The 16,967-nt window shown below is 41.0% G+C and overlaps 1 protein-coding gene across 3 annotated transcripts in view; it reads right to left on the reverse strand.

Moving 5' to 3' along the window:
• Positions 1-16,967, reverse strand: part of SPIRE1 (spire type actin nucleation factor 1) — a 127,649-nt gene that overhangs the window by 54,871 nt on the left and 55,811 nt on the right. The window lies entirely within an intron of this gene.

Below are 16,967 nucleotides of genomic sequence, written 5' to 3' on the forward strand. Positions count from 1 at the left end.
AACCAAATTAACAGAAAATACAGAAAGTATTTGCAGAAAGTTACTCTTCACCTGCAAAAGTTTGGTAACTTTTTAACTGCTATTTTAAATGATCTTTTGCAAGTGCCACGGAATGTCCAGTTGCTTGACGCATGAGCTCCTAGTTAATTTTGCACGCCTCAAGGAAAAGGTAGATTTTGTGGAAATTGAAGGAAATTCCTGGTACCAAGCACATCTACCTCAGTATTTAAGTGTTCTCCAGCACTCTGGTAAGGCCTTCCCTTGTGCTGCTATTCGTTGTTTTGATCACGGCTTTGGGGCGGACAAGGGAAGTATTACACAGGTCTCTACCTTCACAATTTCCAAATTTAACGTTTTAAGTGACCCTCACCATAAAATGATTTAATAAATACCGATTTTCCTTTCTAGTAAGAACCTGCAAATGCAGCAGCAAAGCTACTGCATTTAGCAATAATAGGTATAATTTGAAGAAATAGTGGCCATGGTTGGTTCTCTCTTTTCAGGACTGTGAAAAGAACACAACAAGGTAGCTGCTGAAATTAAAGGCAAAACTGCAAATGGAAACTGGATGATGCAAGGATTGAAAACGCTGCTTTGCATAGGATCTTAATCCTTAAAGAAATGTCCACCTGTCTGGATCAGATAATCGTCATCATCATCACTAACTACCCTCTGCTTTGCAAAGCCTAAGGATTAAAGTCTTTCAGCAAACTAAATATATGCCGAAATGTCAAACAGGAATGGACTAACAAATGTTTACAAACACCCTCCTGGGTCAAAACTTAAGTCAGCCTGGAAGTGAAATTGGAAGACGCTCCTCATGTGAGTAGGCAGCGCTGGGAAATGCTGTTGTGAGGTTTTGTATGCTGTCGTTGTTTTAGAAACACAATGCGAAACGCGGGGATACAAAATGTTGAGGATGAAACTGGTGCACAGTTAAGGACTCCCCTCCACTGTTTCCTCCTGAACAGAGTATCTGTCCTGACACTGATTCCTGCAGGTACCAATTGCACTGAGCTGCTAAGCTCAATTCATTTGCTTTCTTAAAACCTTAACACTACACGACTATTTCAAGAGTCTGAATTACTTTTCCATGCAATTAGACTGAAATTAAGTAGTGATGAGAATCTTGATAAAATTTCAACAGAAAACTCCAAGACAAACACCTCACTGAACTGTCTCACCTATAAACTTGAACCTTACCCAACAACAGACAATTAAAGGTGAAGATAATTTGTAATCTGTTACATTTTTATGATACCATCTTTAGGTAAATGAGTCTTACAAATAATTACATTTTTGAAAGTACTTAAAACTTACACTGGTGTTAGGAAAAGGAAAGCAAACTCCACTCTATGTTACTGACTACATCTCAATTTTTAAGCCAAATCCTGTGTTCTTCATGCTCAGTGAACCCTATTCTCACTCTTTATTAGCTTTCTAAGAATGAAGGAAGACCTTGACTACCAAGACGGACTTTAAATGAAAGTCAGCCTATGTTATTTTGAGACAATGATTATTTCCACTGGACATTTTGATATTAAGTTTTCAATGACTAACTAATTTCATGTGTTAGTGCAGATTTCCTGCCAAACTGCATTTGTATAAATTCTCATTTCTACTTGAAAGCTACGAGGGTATTTTTACCCCTCAAATACAGCCCCTGCATACAGCTGTTTCTGGATTATGTGTTAGGTGTGTTGTTACCCTGCCTTTACACAGTGGTCTAACAACATCCTGCTTCTCAAAGAGACTTGTTTCAAAAGAGCCAATTAAGTGAAAACCAATTCTGCATTCTCTTAGTTTCAGAGAAACTGTGCTCCGTTGTTTCTTAGCAGAATAATGGAGGAATTAATAATATAAATATGCAGTAATCTGAATTTGCTAGCTCTCCTTCTTTGACTATTCAGTGGAACTTCAATGGGATTATTCATGGGCAAGGAAGAAAACCTACCATTTATATTTTCCCCATTTTTTTAAACATGAAATGTCAATCCCTGCAACATTTAGCAAAACCACTAGGTAGCCTGTCAGCAGCAAGTGCTTTCTAAAGCTCTCTGCTTCCCAAGTAGACCACAGCTCATTGGGCAGCTCCCATCTGTACCACTCACACATCTGCATTTCATGCCGGAGCAGCAGAGCGAAGGATGAGACAGAGGCATCTGGGTAAGAAAACCAGCTTCAAAAGCAGAGTAGAGGCGTAGATGGGAAAACATGATAAAACTGGATAATTAAAGGAGAAGGGGAGTGGCTGTGCATATTCACAGGGCTACCTGTAGTTATTTAGCTAACAGCCCATTAAGCTGTGGAACCACCCTTCACATTATTAAATAACTTAGACCTGAACAACTGCTAGCAAAGAGCTGCACCCCTGTAATGCCATTTTGTATGTTTGTCTGCCATGTTGCTCAGCACTCCTTAGGGCTGGAGGGTGCCTTCCACTGCTCCTGAATTACTGCTTCTGTTCAGGAGAAGAGAGGAGAGCTGGTTTTGTACCAGGATGCTTGGCATAGGCAGCAGAGAATGAGAGCAGGATGGAAGCGCTTCTTTATTCCCCTCTCCCCAAGACCCCACACAAGCAGATAAAGCAGCAATAACATCCAGTCTGCTGCTTGAAAAGAAACGGAGTATCTCAGGAAAAACAGTAGAAAATAGTGGAGTTTTCAAACAGTTTAAATGAGAAAAAAACTTTATCAAAAGGTACCGTAAAATGTTGGGGAATGACCCTGAAATCAGAAACCAAACCACAGTGACACATGTAGAAAGGAAGGGGAGACTACTGCAGATGAGTCTCAGTCTCTCACTTTTTGAATAATGTCCATCAATCTCACCGCTACACAGTTCAGATGTTTGTATACATTCCAACTGAGAGACAATATATTAATGTAAGGCAGTTTATTCATGAGCCACTTAAAATCCAATTAAAATATATCAACTAAAATAAAAACGTGCACTTTCCTTGGCAGCAATTTACAGTTCACACACAAAGCTTTAAAGTGTATGTGTGTGTGGGAAGCTTGTTTGTTTTTATGTAAAGTGCTGAAACTTCTCTCAGTAGGCATAATAATAATAATAATTTGCTTTCATGTTTTGTCCTGAAGCATGACTTTTTTATTCCTATCCAAAAAACAGATTTCCAGCTGCATAACCAAATAGACAGCATTACTAAGCATAACAAGCTTTTAAACTTCACTCCCAATGAAAGAATCAAGCAGCTTCTAACCAGCCTCATTCTGCTTTCATTAGACCTCAGCGTATGAAAAGCTTTTCTACTCCTTCATGTATGCCTACTCCTTATTTGTAGTACCTTTGTCAGGGAAATCATGTCTTGGAACCCTGACTGCATGAAAAAGGCCTACAGAAAAATTCTTTCTCTTCTTTTTCCACGCAAGTATGCTTAACACTTTTCTCTTAAAATTTATAGCCACTGAATCTACATTGAAATTGTCGTATCAAGCATATCAGTTACATAAATGTTAAAGATGCCACTCTAAGGTATAGACAAAATTATTTAACCCACCATTTATCGATTAAATTGATTAAGTAATTTTGATTCAAATATAGATCCTTGCTTATTCAAACAGAATAGATACCCAATAAATCAGAACCTTAGAATTTTTTTCTCCTCAGTTCCCTCTGCAGTGGTGATGCCCTTTTGTCCTTTTCCTTACATACACTTCATTCCTGGAAATTGTCTCCAGTATAGTAATTACTAGAAACTGATTTACCTGGAGCCAATGGCTTTGACATACTCCCTGTACACAGGTGGGATTAACCCCGTGTAGGGTCTGCAGATGGTGTTTATACTGCCCTGAACGCCCAGAGGCTCCAGGGAAAGACACCTTTGCTGCTTCACTTTGCCTTCAAACGTTTCTTGCCCTGGGCAGCAACTGGAGTAAAAGCACCACTCTGTCAAGTACTCAAGGCTAGTTCATACATCCCAAACTGTGCTCAGTCTGCGCGGTGGGGACTGTAGTTGTGCTGCTGGGGCTCTGTCACAGCCTTGCAGTTCATGCCTGCACATATTCTTTCTCCCTCGTGATAGCAGGAATTATGAATTTTACTTCTGTCAGTGCGGCTGAGGTCAATGCAAAGCCCACTGGGCTGGTCAGGAATCTTTTTTTGATACAGAAAATTTAAAAAATTCTGGATCAAAGCCATTGCTGACCAAATCACATAGGATGCTACAGCGTAATTTCCCCTGCTCTGTTGGTCCATTTGCACTTTATCTGCTCATAAGATCTTGGTCTCCATGTGAACACTTAGGATGGACAGCTATAGTGAGTTTTCTTAAAATCTTAGGTCCTGAACTCACAGGAATATATACAAAATATAACCTTTATTATTTCTAATTAAGAGATTGTGAAGAGTCTAGTGCATTTTAAAGGCTGATCTCTTGCTGCAATCTTAAAATATATTAGTCTTCTTACATCATGACTCGTTGGAGGTGAGAGCAATGAGCCTTTGCTTCCAAAAGAGATGAACAACACAGACCTCAACACAGGATGGGAACTCAAAGATGGAGAGCAAGAGAGATTGTCTCTTGCTAATAAACTGAATACAAGAACATGTCTGCCTCTTCCTTAGGGCTTGGCTATTCTTTCTAACAGGTATCTTGTTTATTTCAAAATATGCCACTTGTAGAAGTAGGCCAACCCATGCACCTGGGCAATCTCTGACTGCAAAACCAAGTACAGTTTGTTACATTTTCAAATAAATCTCCTTGTACTTTCAAATGCTGAGCGTTCTTTTGGAAATGAATTTGCTTACACACTCAGAAAAAGATGCATTGGGAAACATAAACATAGTTTAAAGTATTTGAAGCCTTCCAACCCTTATTACCTTGCTTTTAATTAGCATAACATAATTTTGCACTTTTGGTCATTTCAATCACATTAGATAAGTCTTACCATTTTTATCTGAAAAGGAACCTTATAGAAACAATATGTTTCTCACTAAAAGGGATGTGTCCTCAACAGAGAACAGTTCAGGGGAAAAAAACAAACAGCAAAAAAACCCCAAAAATAAAAAACCCCACACACCACAACCCAGTCACTTCTCCATCAAAATCTTATTATCTGAAGGGGAAAAAGAGAAAATGGAGGCAGGCAAACCATTTTTCTAGTTCTCCAGTCAAGTGCTGCATGACTGCTTTGTTTTCAAACATAACCCTTAAAATAATTAAACTATTTTTGTGCCAAGTACTCTAAGGACCTGCACCATAGGTAATTATTTACCTGTTTTCAGTTACACATCATGAAAGATATATCTCTACGAGTCAGGCAGGAACTCCCAGCTCAGTGCTTCAACTTCAAAGCTACCTTTAAAACCCTTGGCACCTGCAGAGGCATCTACTACATGTCCACTGGAATAGATGCTTTTGCATGATAGGTCTATCAATGCCTTCTAAAGAAGAAATATAAAGGGAATTATATCTCTGGAAGGTAATTAATACTGTAGTGACCTCAGTCCACAGAGAGTAAGGTTATCAAAGGGGTGATCATGGTAGAGCACTCTCCTGCATGTACTGAAAGACCAATTGTTACTCTTGGAAAACTCTTTTTTTCAATACCAGCATTTTTCATGATAAAACCACATTCCAAGGCTGAAAGCCAGAGCAGTTATATTAGTACAATTACTAGACATGCAAGTATATATATCTATTTCAAATATTGCTACCTTCAGAAGGATGAAAGGCAGTGTAACAACAACTTCATACTGAACTTTATAGCAATGGATAAAGGGACATTGGCAAAGTGCGTCAACTGGAGTTAGTCAACAGCTCTGCACTGAATTTAGGATGTACCATCACATCTACCAAGAGTCTGGTTTAAAAATAATTAGTGTTAAAGCTTACAGATTGTTCTGTCAGCAAAGATAACTTAAAACATCGCTCTTGTCAAAAAGCTCAAAACTGTTTCTAAATGACTTTTTGCCAGTATCCTTAAGTACACACGAGTGTCCCACAAGAAAGACAGCTTCAAGAGGAATCTGGGGGAGGCAGGGAAGGCAAAGGGGATCAGTTCCCTCAAACTGTGCATGACACCAGCATGAGCTGCCAAGAAACCACTCTGCTTGCAGCATCTTCATTAAAAGGCCTAGATAGCTGCCAAATTACCCTCAAAGAGAGGTTATCTTTATCTGCCAGAGTGGTAAAGAAAATTAATAATCCTTTTATTGTGGTAGGCATGTAAGACAAAAGAGGTTTGTGGGGGGTGTCTAGTTATCTTGCTGGTTATCTCCCCTCAGCCGCTGGCTGCCCTGCACCCAGGCATGAGCAATACCTGCCCAGGGATTACAAACCTCCAGAGTTTCACCTCCACAGGAGCAAGTGTCCTGAACACAACAGAAACACCCATCCTGTTTTACCTGCTCGCTTGACCATAGAGCCAGGCTGAGGGCAGATGGGTGCCATCCATCCCCTGGACACCAGGAGAGCACCTGGAAGGAGCAGGCACGTTCCCTCTCTCCCTCTCCAAGGTAGAAAAGCAAGCCCAACTCGTAGTGTTCTGAGGCAAGGTTTTTGGTTTTTAAAGGTTTCTGGTATGGACAGATTTCAGCACTTTTGTTGAAGGTGCCACCAAGAGGCCAAGTGTCTCTGGCAACCAGACTTCACTGGAAAATCCCCGGCAAAGTGCCTTGGCTCCAAACACAGTAGGCACCACCACCAGGACAAGAAATTGTAATAAACATCCTCCTTTGCTCACCAGCACACTCAAATGTGGAAAGGACTGACATCACGCTTTTAAAAGGAGCACAGAGGTTACTTTCAAAGTAAAGCTGACCACATGTTGACCTCCAGTTACACTGCCCAGAATGAAAAATCAGGACAACTGTTTAAGACACCAAATGACATCCCTTTAATTAATGAAACCTGTCTATCAACATAATTCACTTAAGCACTTGTCACGTTCAAAGCTGCTTTAAAATTACTTTGAAGGGATTTACGTGAACTGTCCCCAGCTTTCTTCATCAAGCTAAGGAACAAGAATCCCTTCACTTTCTCTATGGGTTTAAAAGAAATTAAACACAAAGGCAAATACAAGGACAAAATTAACTTACTGAGTATTTTTATTTCCAAATGTGTGTTGCCTAGAAATATTCTTTATTTTTTTACCTCTGAGCCATTAAAAATAGTTCTAAGTGTGACATGCTGCTTCTGTCCAGACATGAAAGACTTACCAAATCTTGATGATACTGGCCTAGACTTCCTTTTTTTTTTTTTTTTTTTTTTTAATATCAACCGCTACCACAGAAGATTTTTTAAAAACCAAACACTCTAGCTCACTTTCTTCACTTAACACTGTCATGTTTTTAAACATCACCTTACAATCTTTCCTTTTCAAAAGGTGGATTGAGGACAGTGATATCTTAATCTACCTACCTAAGTATATGTGACTGTATAAAATACATATATGGGGGGTTGTTACATACAGTATAACCAACTGGTAGATGTGCATTGACGCGTGAATAGAAGAGACCAGTTCATAAAGAGATTTGGCTTAGTGAGAATTTGCTGATTTAAAGCAAGTGTTGGTCTTAATGCTCACATCAAGAAACCCTGGCATGGCAAAGAGAAAACACAAGTACAATTGCTCATTAGGATCTTCTTGTCCCAACTCCAAGCCTGCTTTGTCCTAAGAGAAAGCAAAAACCCCCAAACCCAGCCAACCTGCTCCAAAAAAAACCCAACCATACAACTCTCTTTTGGTTTAAATCACCCAAAGTATCATGTTCTTCCCTGCCAACATGAGTGCAATAACTACAAAACAAATGCCTGGCTTTTCTAGTGCTTAAAATCAAGTTTCTATCCTCTTTCTCTGAGAGAAAGAGATAAATAACAATAAAACAAAGGGGTTTGTTCTCTCTTCAGTGCAGAGGCAATAAAATGCCTGTTTTCCATTCACCCAAGCCTCCGAAAGGAATCTTCCTAGCGCCTTCTTTAAACCGAGAGCAGCCTATGAAGCTCTGCCACTGCGTGCAGCTGCCTGCCCTTAGCACAGTCCCTGAGCTCCAAGTCCTTGTCAGTCCCTCAGCTAAATATTCCTCCTGAGAGGGTTGAGTTTGGGTCTCCAAACAACAACTGCTCCTGGTTGCTACACAGCGCTGCCAGTTTGCTCTGCCTCCTCACATAAAATCCCCGAATTCCCACGCCTGCTATCTTTCTATAGCATCCAGACTGCCCTACACCTTCCCTTCAGAAAATGTTGCTCTGCCAAGCTCAGTAGATCAAGGAATTTATCTCTTGGGACCACTTGATCCAGTTGCACAGATTAGTGTGAGTTATCAGAAAGGCTGCTAGGGTAAAATATTCAAATCATTCTCCACAATTCCACATACCCAACTCACATATGCAGAAGCATTGGAATGTATGGCTCGAAGTCTGCAGTGAGGCAAACCTGAAACTACATGAGAAGTGCCCTAAAGCCATAACCCAGAAGAATATTGGTTTTCCCATTGTGTTATTTCATTAAAAATATTTACAAATCGATCACTTAAAACACGCTCAGGGCCATGCATCCTGCAGATAATAATCTTTTGGAAGCTACCTCTCAGGAGTGCTTCAGTTACAATACTATTTAAGGATGTTGGAAGTAAACAAAAAAACCTACTGTAAAAAACCTTTTACTAAGAAATGCTAAACATGCCCTGTCTTCAGACCAATCTTTGGGATAAATATGATATCCTGCCTTTTAGATGTGGATCTTCAAGGCTCAGCACAGTCTAGCAGACATTGTTTCTTTCTTTGTATCAAATGGCCTTATCTCACTTATTTCACAATATTTTCTAAAATACAGCATGCAACAGTAACACTAAGCAAAGGGGAGCAGAAAATAGCATATTGGGAGCGCAGTAGTCAAGAGCATACTAAAAAATATCCCAAAGATAAAAGAGAGAGATTGTTATTTTGGACAATTAATGGTACTTTTAAACCAATTCTATGAACTTTCCTCCAAATGTTTAATTTCTTTTTATACTGTTACTGGCACTGAAATAAATGCACCAAAAAAAAAAAAATTTGCCGTCAGCCCAAGGCTCCCTCTTGAATAATTCAAAAGCAAGAAGATCACAGTGGCTTAATTAAAGGGCCCTCCCTCCATTTCTTTATTTTTCCCATGTTGCTGCTACATGACAATATGCCTCTGTAAGGAGTTAAGTAATTTTGTAGCATCCATACTGCTTCCATTTTCTTTGGCAATGCAATTATATAAGTGACTCTGCACTAGCAATATTGACAACTGAAATGCACATAGTTTTTTACATAATTGCTATCAGCAAGATCAACTTCTTAGCACACTCATATTCAGTGATTTATTTCCTGGCAAGAATTAGAAAAGACAAAACTTCCACAGCCACTTTTCCTCTTAACCTCTCTCCTGAACAGGCTGATGGATTGTGAGGCTCTAACAACTCAGAGAAGTTAGGGACTCCACAATTTATAGAGGACGAGCACTTGTAGATTCTGCCATTAGACCTTTTCTTTCAGTCTGGAAGGCATAACATATTTTACCCCAGCTAAATTAGTCAGACTAATTAAGAAGATCTCCCCTACCCCACAGATCCTGCTTCTCTCATGCCCCTAGAGCACTAGAGTTACACAAACACCTACAGTGCCTATTTCAAATGAGCCACATCCGCACAACATAAAAACTGCAGAAATAAGTTCATCTGCTATTCTGAACATGGTCAGTGAGTGCAGCAACTGGGAATCTGCAGCATGGAACACTACCTGAGAAAACTGCCCATCAATTTTGCATGTCACCATTAGTTTACCTGTCTACTAAAACACGCAGCCCACACATAATGTAAGTAATACAGGGGGTCATGGTACCTACACTGGATATTCTTTTTGGGTTATCCCCTCTGGATGCTGGCATTACATGGAATGTAAATCCAACACTTGTACCTTACAGGCACGGTAGACGACGTTGTGTGAGCCTGTGTAAGAATCACCCTCAAAGTAGCTAAAGGAGCCTGCAGAGATACAAAGCTACCAGCAACACCACAAACATCCAAGTCTGCCAAATCTACATGGGTAGAAATGATTCTAACAAGATGAATCTTCACCAAATCCTAACGTAAGACAAGCTGCTGTCCTGGCTAATTTTTCTAAGCAGATCTGCCTTTACCAGGCTGACAGTGAATCCGAAAAACCCATCACAGCATTCTGTGCACTCTTCCGTTTTAACACCTGGAGAAGAGGGGAGGTTAAGAGTTGGAGAGGGAGACTGGGGCAGCTCCCTCCAGCTTTGGCCAGGTCAGGCAGCACTGCTTTGCTGAGTGCTGTAGGGCAGAGAAGATACGGATCCTTTTTGTAACAGCGACTCCGCTCTTTTCCTACTTTCTTATGGGTCGCTACAGCTCTACTGCGTTAATTGACCATTACCCTGATTCCCAGTCATTACTTAGAATTTCAAATTAATCTGATCAAACAGAACATACCTTGTGAAAGTAAACACTCATTGATCTCCTTTAGTCTCCAGGGCATATTTTAGGCAGCGCAGGCAGATTCTTTGATACTTCAGATGTATTATTTCTTAGAGAATGCTTTGCACGTTTTCAGACTTATATTTTTTATGGGATACCTGGAGCTCTGTCATGACAAATTCTGCCTTTTACACATTATGGGGCACCATTATCACCAAAGAATCCTTCTAACTGCACAACAATGTGGAACTTTATTTTTACCCTTGTATAAATTATTTATAATAATTACAGCATAAAAGAGATGGAGTAAGAAAGTCCCTGCTCTGCTGTGCATCTTTTAGACGCATAAGGGCCACACACAAACTTCAGATGTATTCTAACCTCCCCATACATAAAAATAATCTGAACACCCCATCTGTGTTTCCTGTTTTTGTTGGACAACTCCTTGGATTCCTCAGACTATTTTAGACCTTAGACAGGTTATACCAGTATAATTATGTGAATTATGGGTACAGGGGTTTTTAACCAGTGTAGATGTGCTACTGTGAGCCATAAATCATCGCAGGAAAGGTCACTTGGTTTTGTCTCCCAGCGTTGAGTAAGACACTCCAATCTATCTAAGCCCACACAGATGGAAGGAATGTTTCCAATAATAACTGAAGTAAGGAAGACAAAAATTTCTTGGTTTTCAACGGAAAGACCAAGGCCTTGAGGGACAACTTCCATGCAAGTACATAAGGTATAAGCCCTTCATATCAAAGCCCTCTTATTATTGTTAAATAGTTTCATTTTAATACCAGCAACATGAAGATATTGCTCATACGTTACAAACACTCAGACATGCAGAGACACTCCTGCTTTATTTTGCACAGTTTGTCCTCAGCTCCATGGGCCTGCACGGTACAGGAGCTTCCAACACTGGCTCCTGCCATGACTCAGCCAGGAACAGTTTACTCTGCACCTGCACAGCTGCTTGTGGCACAAAATAGATGAAGGAACTGATTAAAGAAAAAAGGCAAACAAACAAAGTTTTGGGATGCTTTGACGCCACACAGGTGACAAAGATCCCAGCCAAGGTGACAGCACAGACATGAGAAACACACTGTGTTTTGAATGAATAACCATGATGCACAAGGCTTGCCTGGACAAGAGAAAAGCAGCAGGTTTACTGCATTTCTAGGACATCTCCAAGTTCTCTCAGAGCATGGTGAAAAAGTAAGAAAAGGCCTGTGGATGGGTCCTATTTAGTCAAGATCCATGTATTCCTTAGCTAGTCCAGTCTCAGTGATTGTTTTGTAAGACTCCCAAAGGGAAGGCTTTGGCATATGCTCACCTCCTGAGCACAGGAGATGAGCCCTGGTCCTTGTGACTTCACTGCTGAACTCAGAGCTCGCACTTCTGTCAATGCAGCACAGAGAAAAAGGGTGCCAGGACGTGTGCTGACACAAGCTGTCTACCCGGTCAGAGCAGCACCAGGAAACTCCACCTTCAGAGGCCCAAACTGCCCAGGGGCACCCACCTGAGGCTGTCCTGTCATGGCACTGTGATATGGGGCTGTGTTTACAAAGTCACTTTGGGAGATTTGGGGGGTTCTTTCTCGCTGACAGTCCCCAAAGAGTTAAACTCAAAAAAGGATCAGTCAAAGGAGAACCTGCCTTCCTCAGAACTTAAGAGGTACAAAAACTAGATGGCTGCACTTTCAGAGACCCAAACAGATGGGACAGGAGGTTTCCCAATATTACAAAAGGAATCTCAGACCTCTATGGGACTGAAGACCCACAAGTGGAATATGATAATTTTTGTTCAAGCTAGCAAGTATTGTGAGAACAAAAGTGAAGAGAACTGAGGACTTCCAACCCACTGTAATTTCAATGTCTCTCCAAGCACGTGAGGCAAAAAACATGTTTTTCTAAAATGAGATCCACCAAGATAAATGTGTGAGTACAGGATTCAAGGGAAGGGAAAGGATCAATTCTTGTCATTTTTGGGCAGGAAAATTTTTACAAATGATGCTGCATTCATTTTTAATATAAAATAATTTGGCAACATCTGGGACTTCATTTACCATCTCGATAAGTTTCCAAATCTTTACCAGCTTCACACAGAGTTACAGCATATACTGCAAGTTGCTTGTTTTGAAATGAAGCATAAACACTGTTCTGCAGGCTCATACAAAAAATGCTTAAGCCAGCCCAGCCTTAAACTGAATTATACTCACAGAAAGCTTCAAAAAATTATGGGTCTTTGAATTCCAGTAACATGAACTCTTTAACTGTCTGTCATAAACAAATACCCCGACTTGTTTTTAACAGCATTTTCTCGTTCCTCTCTGACAGGTTCCCGTATTATACTTACTTGGGGTTACAGCATCTATATGATAATAGTCCTCAGACTCAGAAGGGAGTCTCCAAAATACTTAGATCTAAATGCAGATCTTCTTATCCTGTCTATAATTGCATTGAGACAGGACATACTTTTCTTTTCCCCTATAGTCCTACACATGCCATAGATGGTAGATCTGTACTACTATCAGAGTACTCAAAATAAAACAGAGGCAGGTCAATATCAACACTGTAAAGTTCTTTCCAGTTGAAAGGAGTCAGTCATATCCTTGAACTACCATGATATATGAGTCACCTAGACATAAAAGTTTCTCAGATCATGACCATGACAATGATTAAAATAACTGAAATGGGAGAGGAGGAGTGTCTGAGGTTGAGAGAAACAATTTATTCTTCCTATTTGCAAAGCACAAACATAATTTTCTACCAATAAAAATATTGCACACTGCATCCTTATTTACATTTCTTATAACAAGATAACACAATACTGACCACGCTGCTCTGAAAAATAACTTCATGCAAATTAAGTCAGCATGGAGATTTTCTATGTACGAGTTTTGTTTACTATGGGACCTGGGCCACTCATTCACCTTTGTGAAGCAGCACTTGCACGGCAGTTAATTTTTGGCCATAATTAACAAATGCTGTTACTGAACTTCTTAAAAACTATTAGTCAGGTAAGACCTGGGACCCGAATCCATTGAGCACCAGAGACCATTCACCTGTATTTGTGTCCTAAACAAGAAGGTGTGGCTTAGCTACAGATAAGGTTCCGGTTAAAAAGCTGAGTTAACTTTTGGGATGAAAGGTGAACATAAATAAAAGAAAGATACCAGTCCAGGAAGGGTGCTGCCTCCTTTATACCTTCTACAAGACCTGCAGAAAAAGGTAGCAAGGCAGTGACAAAGGTTAGTGTCGTGACTTGCAGGCACAACTGACAACATCTCTAAAACAGAAGAGCTGAGGTGAAGTCTAACACTGGCAGTAGTGATTTGGCTACAGCCACGTTCAAATCTGGAAGAAACGACAGGGCCAGGATGGCAGTCCAGCCCAGCAAATACCAGCACAGAATAAAACCTGCTATCAAAGCCTTATGAGGTTACCTTTACATCTAGAATTAGAAAGGGGTGTTGACCTAGAATGAAGTATAACACTGTAACTGGGTTTAGGGCTGGGGCTCAAGCCAGCAGATATCGATGAATCGCAGCTTAGAAAGTGCCTCTGGGTTAACATGAAAAATATTGTTGGTTTAAACCATCTGACTGCAGAGATCTATGGGATAAGGAGTGTGATAATGCTAAGATTAGGAGTGGAATTAGGGTTTGAGCATACTCTGGAAGGGGCTGATAAACTGCATCATCTTGTCTCAGTATCAGGGCGGGCCCCACGCTGTGATAAAAGTGCCACATGACAGGACTTCCCACACCCTTAGCAAGCTCCACGCTGCCCAGCACGCCAGGCCTTCCCTGTCTATATTCTCTGCTGACCACGGCTCCCCAAGGTGTACATGTGCTGTCCCTGACGCGCTCCCGATCCCTCGGGACTGCGCACACGCAGCGCGATCCTGGCGCTGCTGACACGTCCGCATTTCCTGCACCGCACAGCACGGCGTGTACACACGGCGGATGGGGCAGGGGACACGGGCTCGAACAAGGAAAGCATCTCTCTGAAAATGTCCAGTCTTTACTGTCCCTTGTTTCTCCCCTCATTTGCAGCAGGATTAGCAAATCGGAAATATATCAAAGACTAAAAGCTTCTGGCAACCAGCGTCTCCTCCCTTCATAGATGCATTTTTAAAAACAGTAGGTCAAGTCTGGGCAGCAGGCTGGTCCTGCCAAGCAAATCAAAAGCTCAAGCAGCCAAATATACTAAGAAGCAGCACAAAAGCTTGTCTGTGTCCTCCCCACTGGCTTTGCCAATGATGATCTTGGCAGTACTATTTAGCACTTACCCTTTTCCCAGTTCTTGGGAATGGGTGTTTGCCGCATTACTCAGCATTTTCCAGGCTAGGGGGAAGGTGCAGGATTGACCTTGTTTACTTCACATTACAGAAAAACCTGACATGTATCTTAACTATCTCTGTGCTTTTATCACGAAATATGCTCACCCAAGTTAGTGATCAATGGTGAAAAATTCAGTCTTAGTGGCAGGCAGGCCTTGGACCAGACAATGACAGTTTTTGGAGGAGGAACCATATAATCACTTTTCAAGGACAAAATAATTTCCAGACCGGAGACTACATAGTTAAAAACCTTAAAATCAGTATTAATAGAACACAGGCCATCCCTACTATTTTCCAAGCTTGTGATGTAGAGAATGCAGGGGAGACAAGAACCGCAGATGTCGATTCAACGAGCAAAGCTGCTCCAGCATTCACTGCAAACTGCAGAGGAAAAAGCTTCACAGTGAGTCTTGCCAAGAAGGACTTAAAAAAATTGTGCCTCATGGTCACAAGACCACACACCACTGTTGTGAATCAGTCACTGGGTAAAGAAGGGCGTAGCCTCTAACGTTTAACCACTGCTGGGGAGGGGGTGGGAAATAAGAGAAAGCCACATGCAAAAGAGGGTCTTACCCTTAAAAAGGTATTAAGACAAGAAAAAAAGATCTTGCAAATCTGCACTCATGTCAAAAATGCAGCAGAATGATGCTCCCATTCTAGTACTGTCAATGCAGTAACAACACTGAGTAGAGAATAAAGGTAATTTGCAGAGTTAAGCCTGCAGCACATAATTTAGGCGAAAACAACAGCAGAAATAAAAGAGAATTCCAAGGGATGGAGGAATAAAAGTTTGGATGAAGTACAAATGACAGCTGACCAGCTTACTAAGATGAAGTCACAGAAGCAGTACATGTCCAGAATGATATAAAATTATTAACAAAATATGATGAAGAAATAAAATGTAAGAAAGATTCTGATTTTAAAACACACAAACAGGCAGGTACCTCAGACTAGCAGAGCTATTAATAAAGCCAAATGAAAAGGATGCCATTCCATGGCCTTAAACCATTGACACCTGTTGAATTTTCTTATTGCTTTTATATTTCAGGGATCTCTATACCACTATACTTAAAGGAGTTCAGCAAAGTTTTCCAAATTTATCTTTTATTGTTTGCAGAAATCAAGTAAAGAACTCGCAAAACAATCACTCCGCAAGCGACTGCCCTCAGCTCTGTGTATCCCAAGGTATCGCTAGCCCCTGCGCTAAGTGAAACTTGGACTGTCACCAGCCCACAGCATTCGGCCAAACCAGGAGGAAGGAGGAATGGATCCCATCAATCTGCATTTCCTCTGGACTGTCAGGAGCTGCTGGCCCCTTCTGGGGCAGATGACTGGGTGCCAGGGAGAGGCAGAGGGAGGAGAGAGCAAAGCACCTGCACACAGCAGCTCAGCAAGGCTGGCATGGCAGTGGCTTGAAGGAGAGGGCATTTCAGCCAGCCAGGCCATCCCCATCACAGGGCAGAAAAAGACCGTTTCATTCATTTCTCCCTCTGGCCTCTGCCTCTCGGAGGGAGGGAGGCAAAACAAAGACATTAAGCATTTAGCATTACTTCAGATGCAAGGAGCATGCAAAGCATCTCAAAGTTACTCTCCCTCCAGTCTCCTAAGAGTTTCTCTCTACTGTTAACCCAGCAGAACTGAGGTGTTTTAGTGGGGTCTTTTTCTGAGCGTTAATGTGTTCTGATGTGCTATATGGGACATCCTTCTAGTCTCAGCTTCCACAACACTCAATTTCTGTGGTGCACTAAGCTCCTGCTCCTTAGATATGACTTGCATTTGTGAAGAAGCACTACAAACAGCCCAATCCCCTGGTACAAGTTAGTGTAACGTTTTCCAACCTGTTTTAAATTCTCAGATTATTTATGAGTTAAACCAATTACACATTTTTTTTTCAACTATGCTTATTAAGACATACTCTGTCTGTGATAAGAGCTCACTGGATTCTAAAACATGCACAGATTACTTGGTAGAAAACAGAGGGTAATACTTTTAAATTATTATTCACAGTAGCCCAGATAACATTAAAGAACTTGTCACAATTAAAATTCATAAGCTGTATTTCCGAATTTCACAACTCAGGTCAAGAACTGCAACCATAATGATCACCAGTGAAATATTGTGTCCTGACTCACTCCATACAAATAAACTACTCTCATAAAAGCACTCCTGTGCTTCAGGAGGGGAGGGTGGCAAGC

The sequence above is a fragment of the Hirundo rustica genome, chromosome 1, assembly GCF_015227805.2.
Source record: "Hirundo rustica isolate bHirRus1 chromosome 1, bHirRus1.pri.v3, whole genome shotgun sequence".
In the NCBI taxonomy this organism is placed as follows: Eukaryota; Metazoa; Chordata; class Aves; order Passeriformes; family Hirundinidae; genus Hirundo; species Hirundo rustica.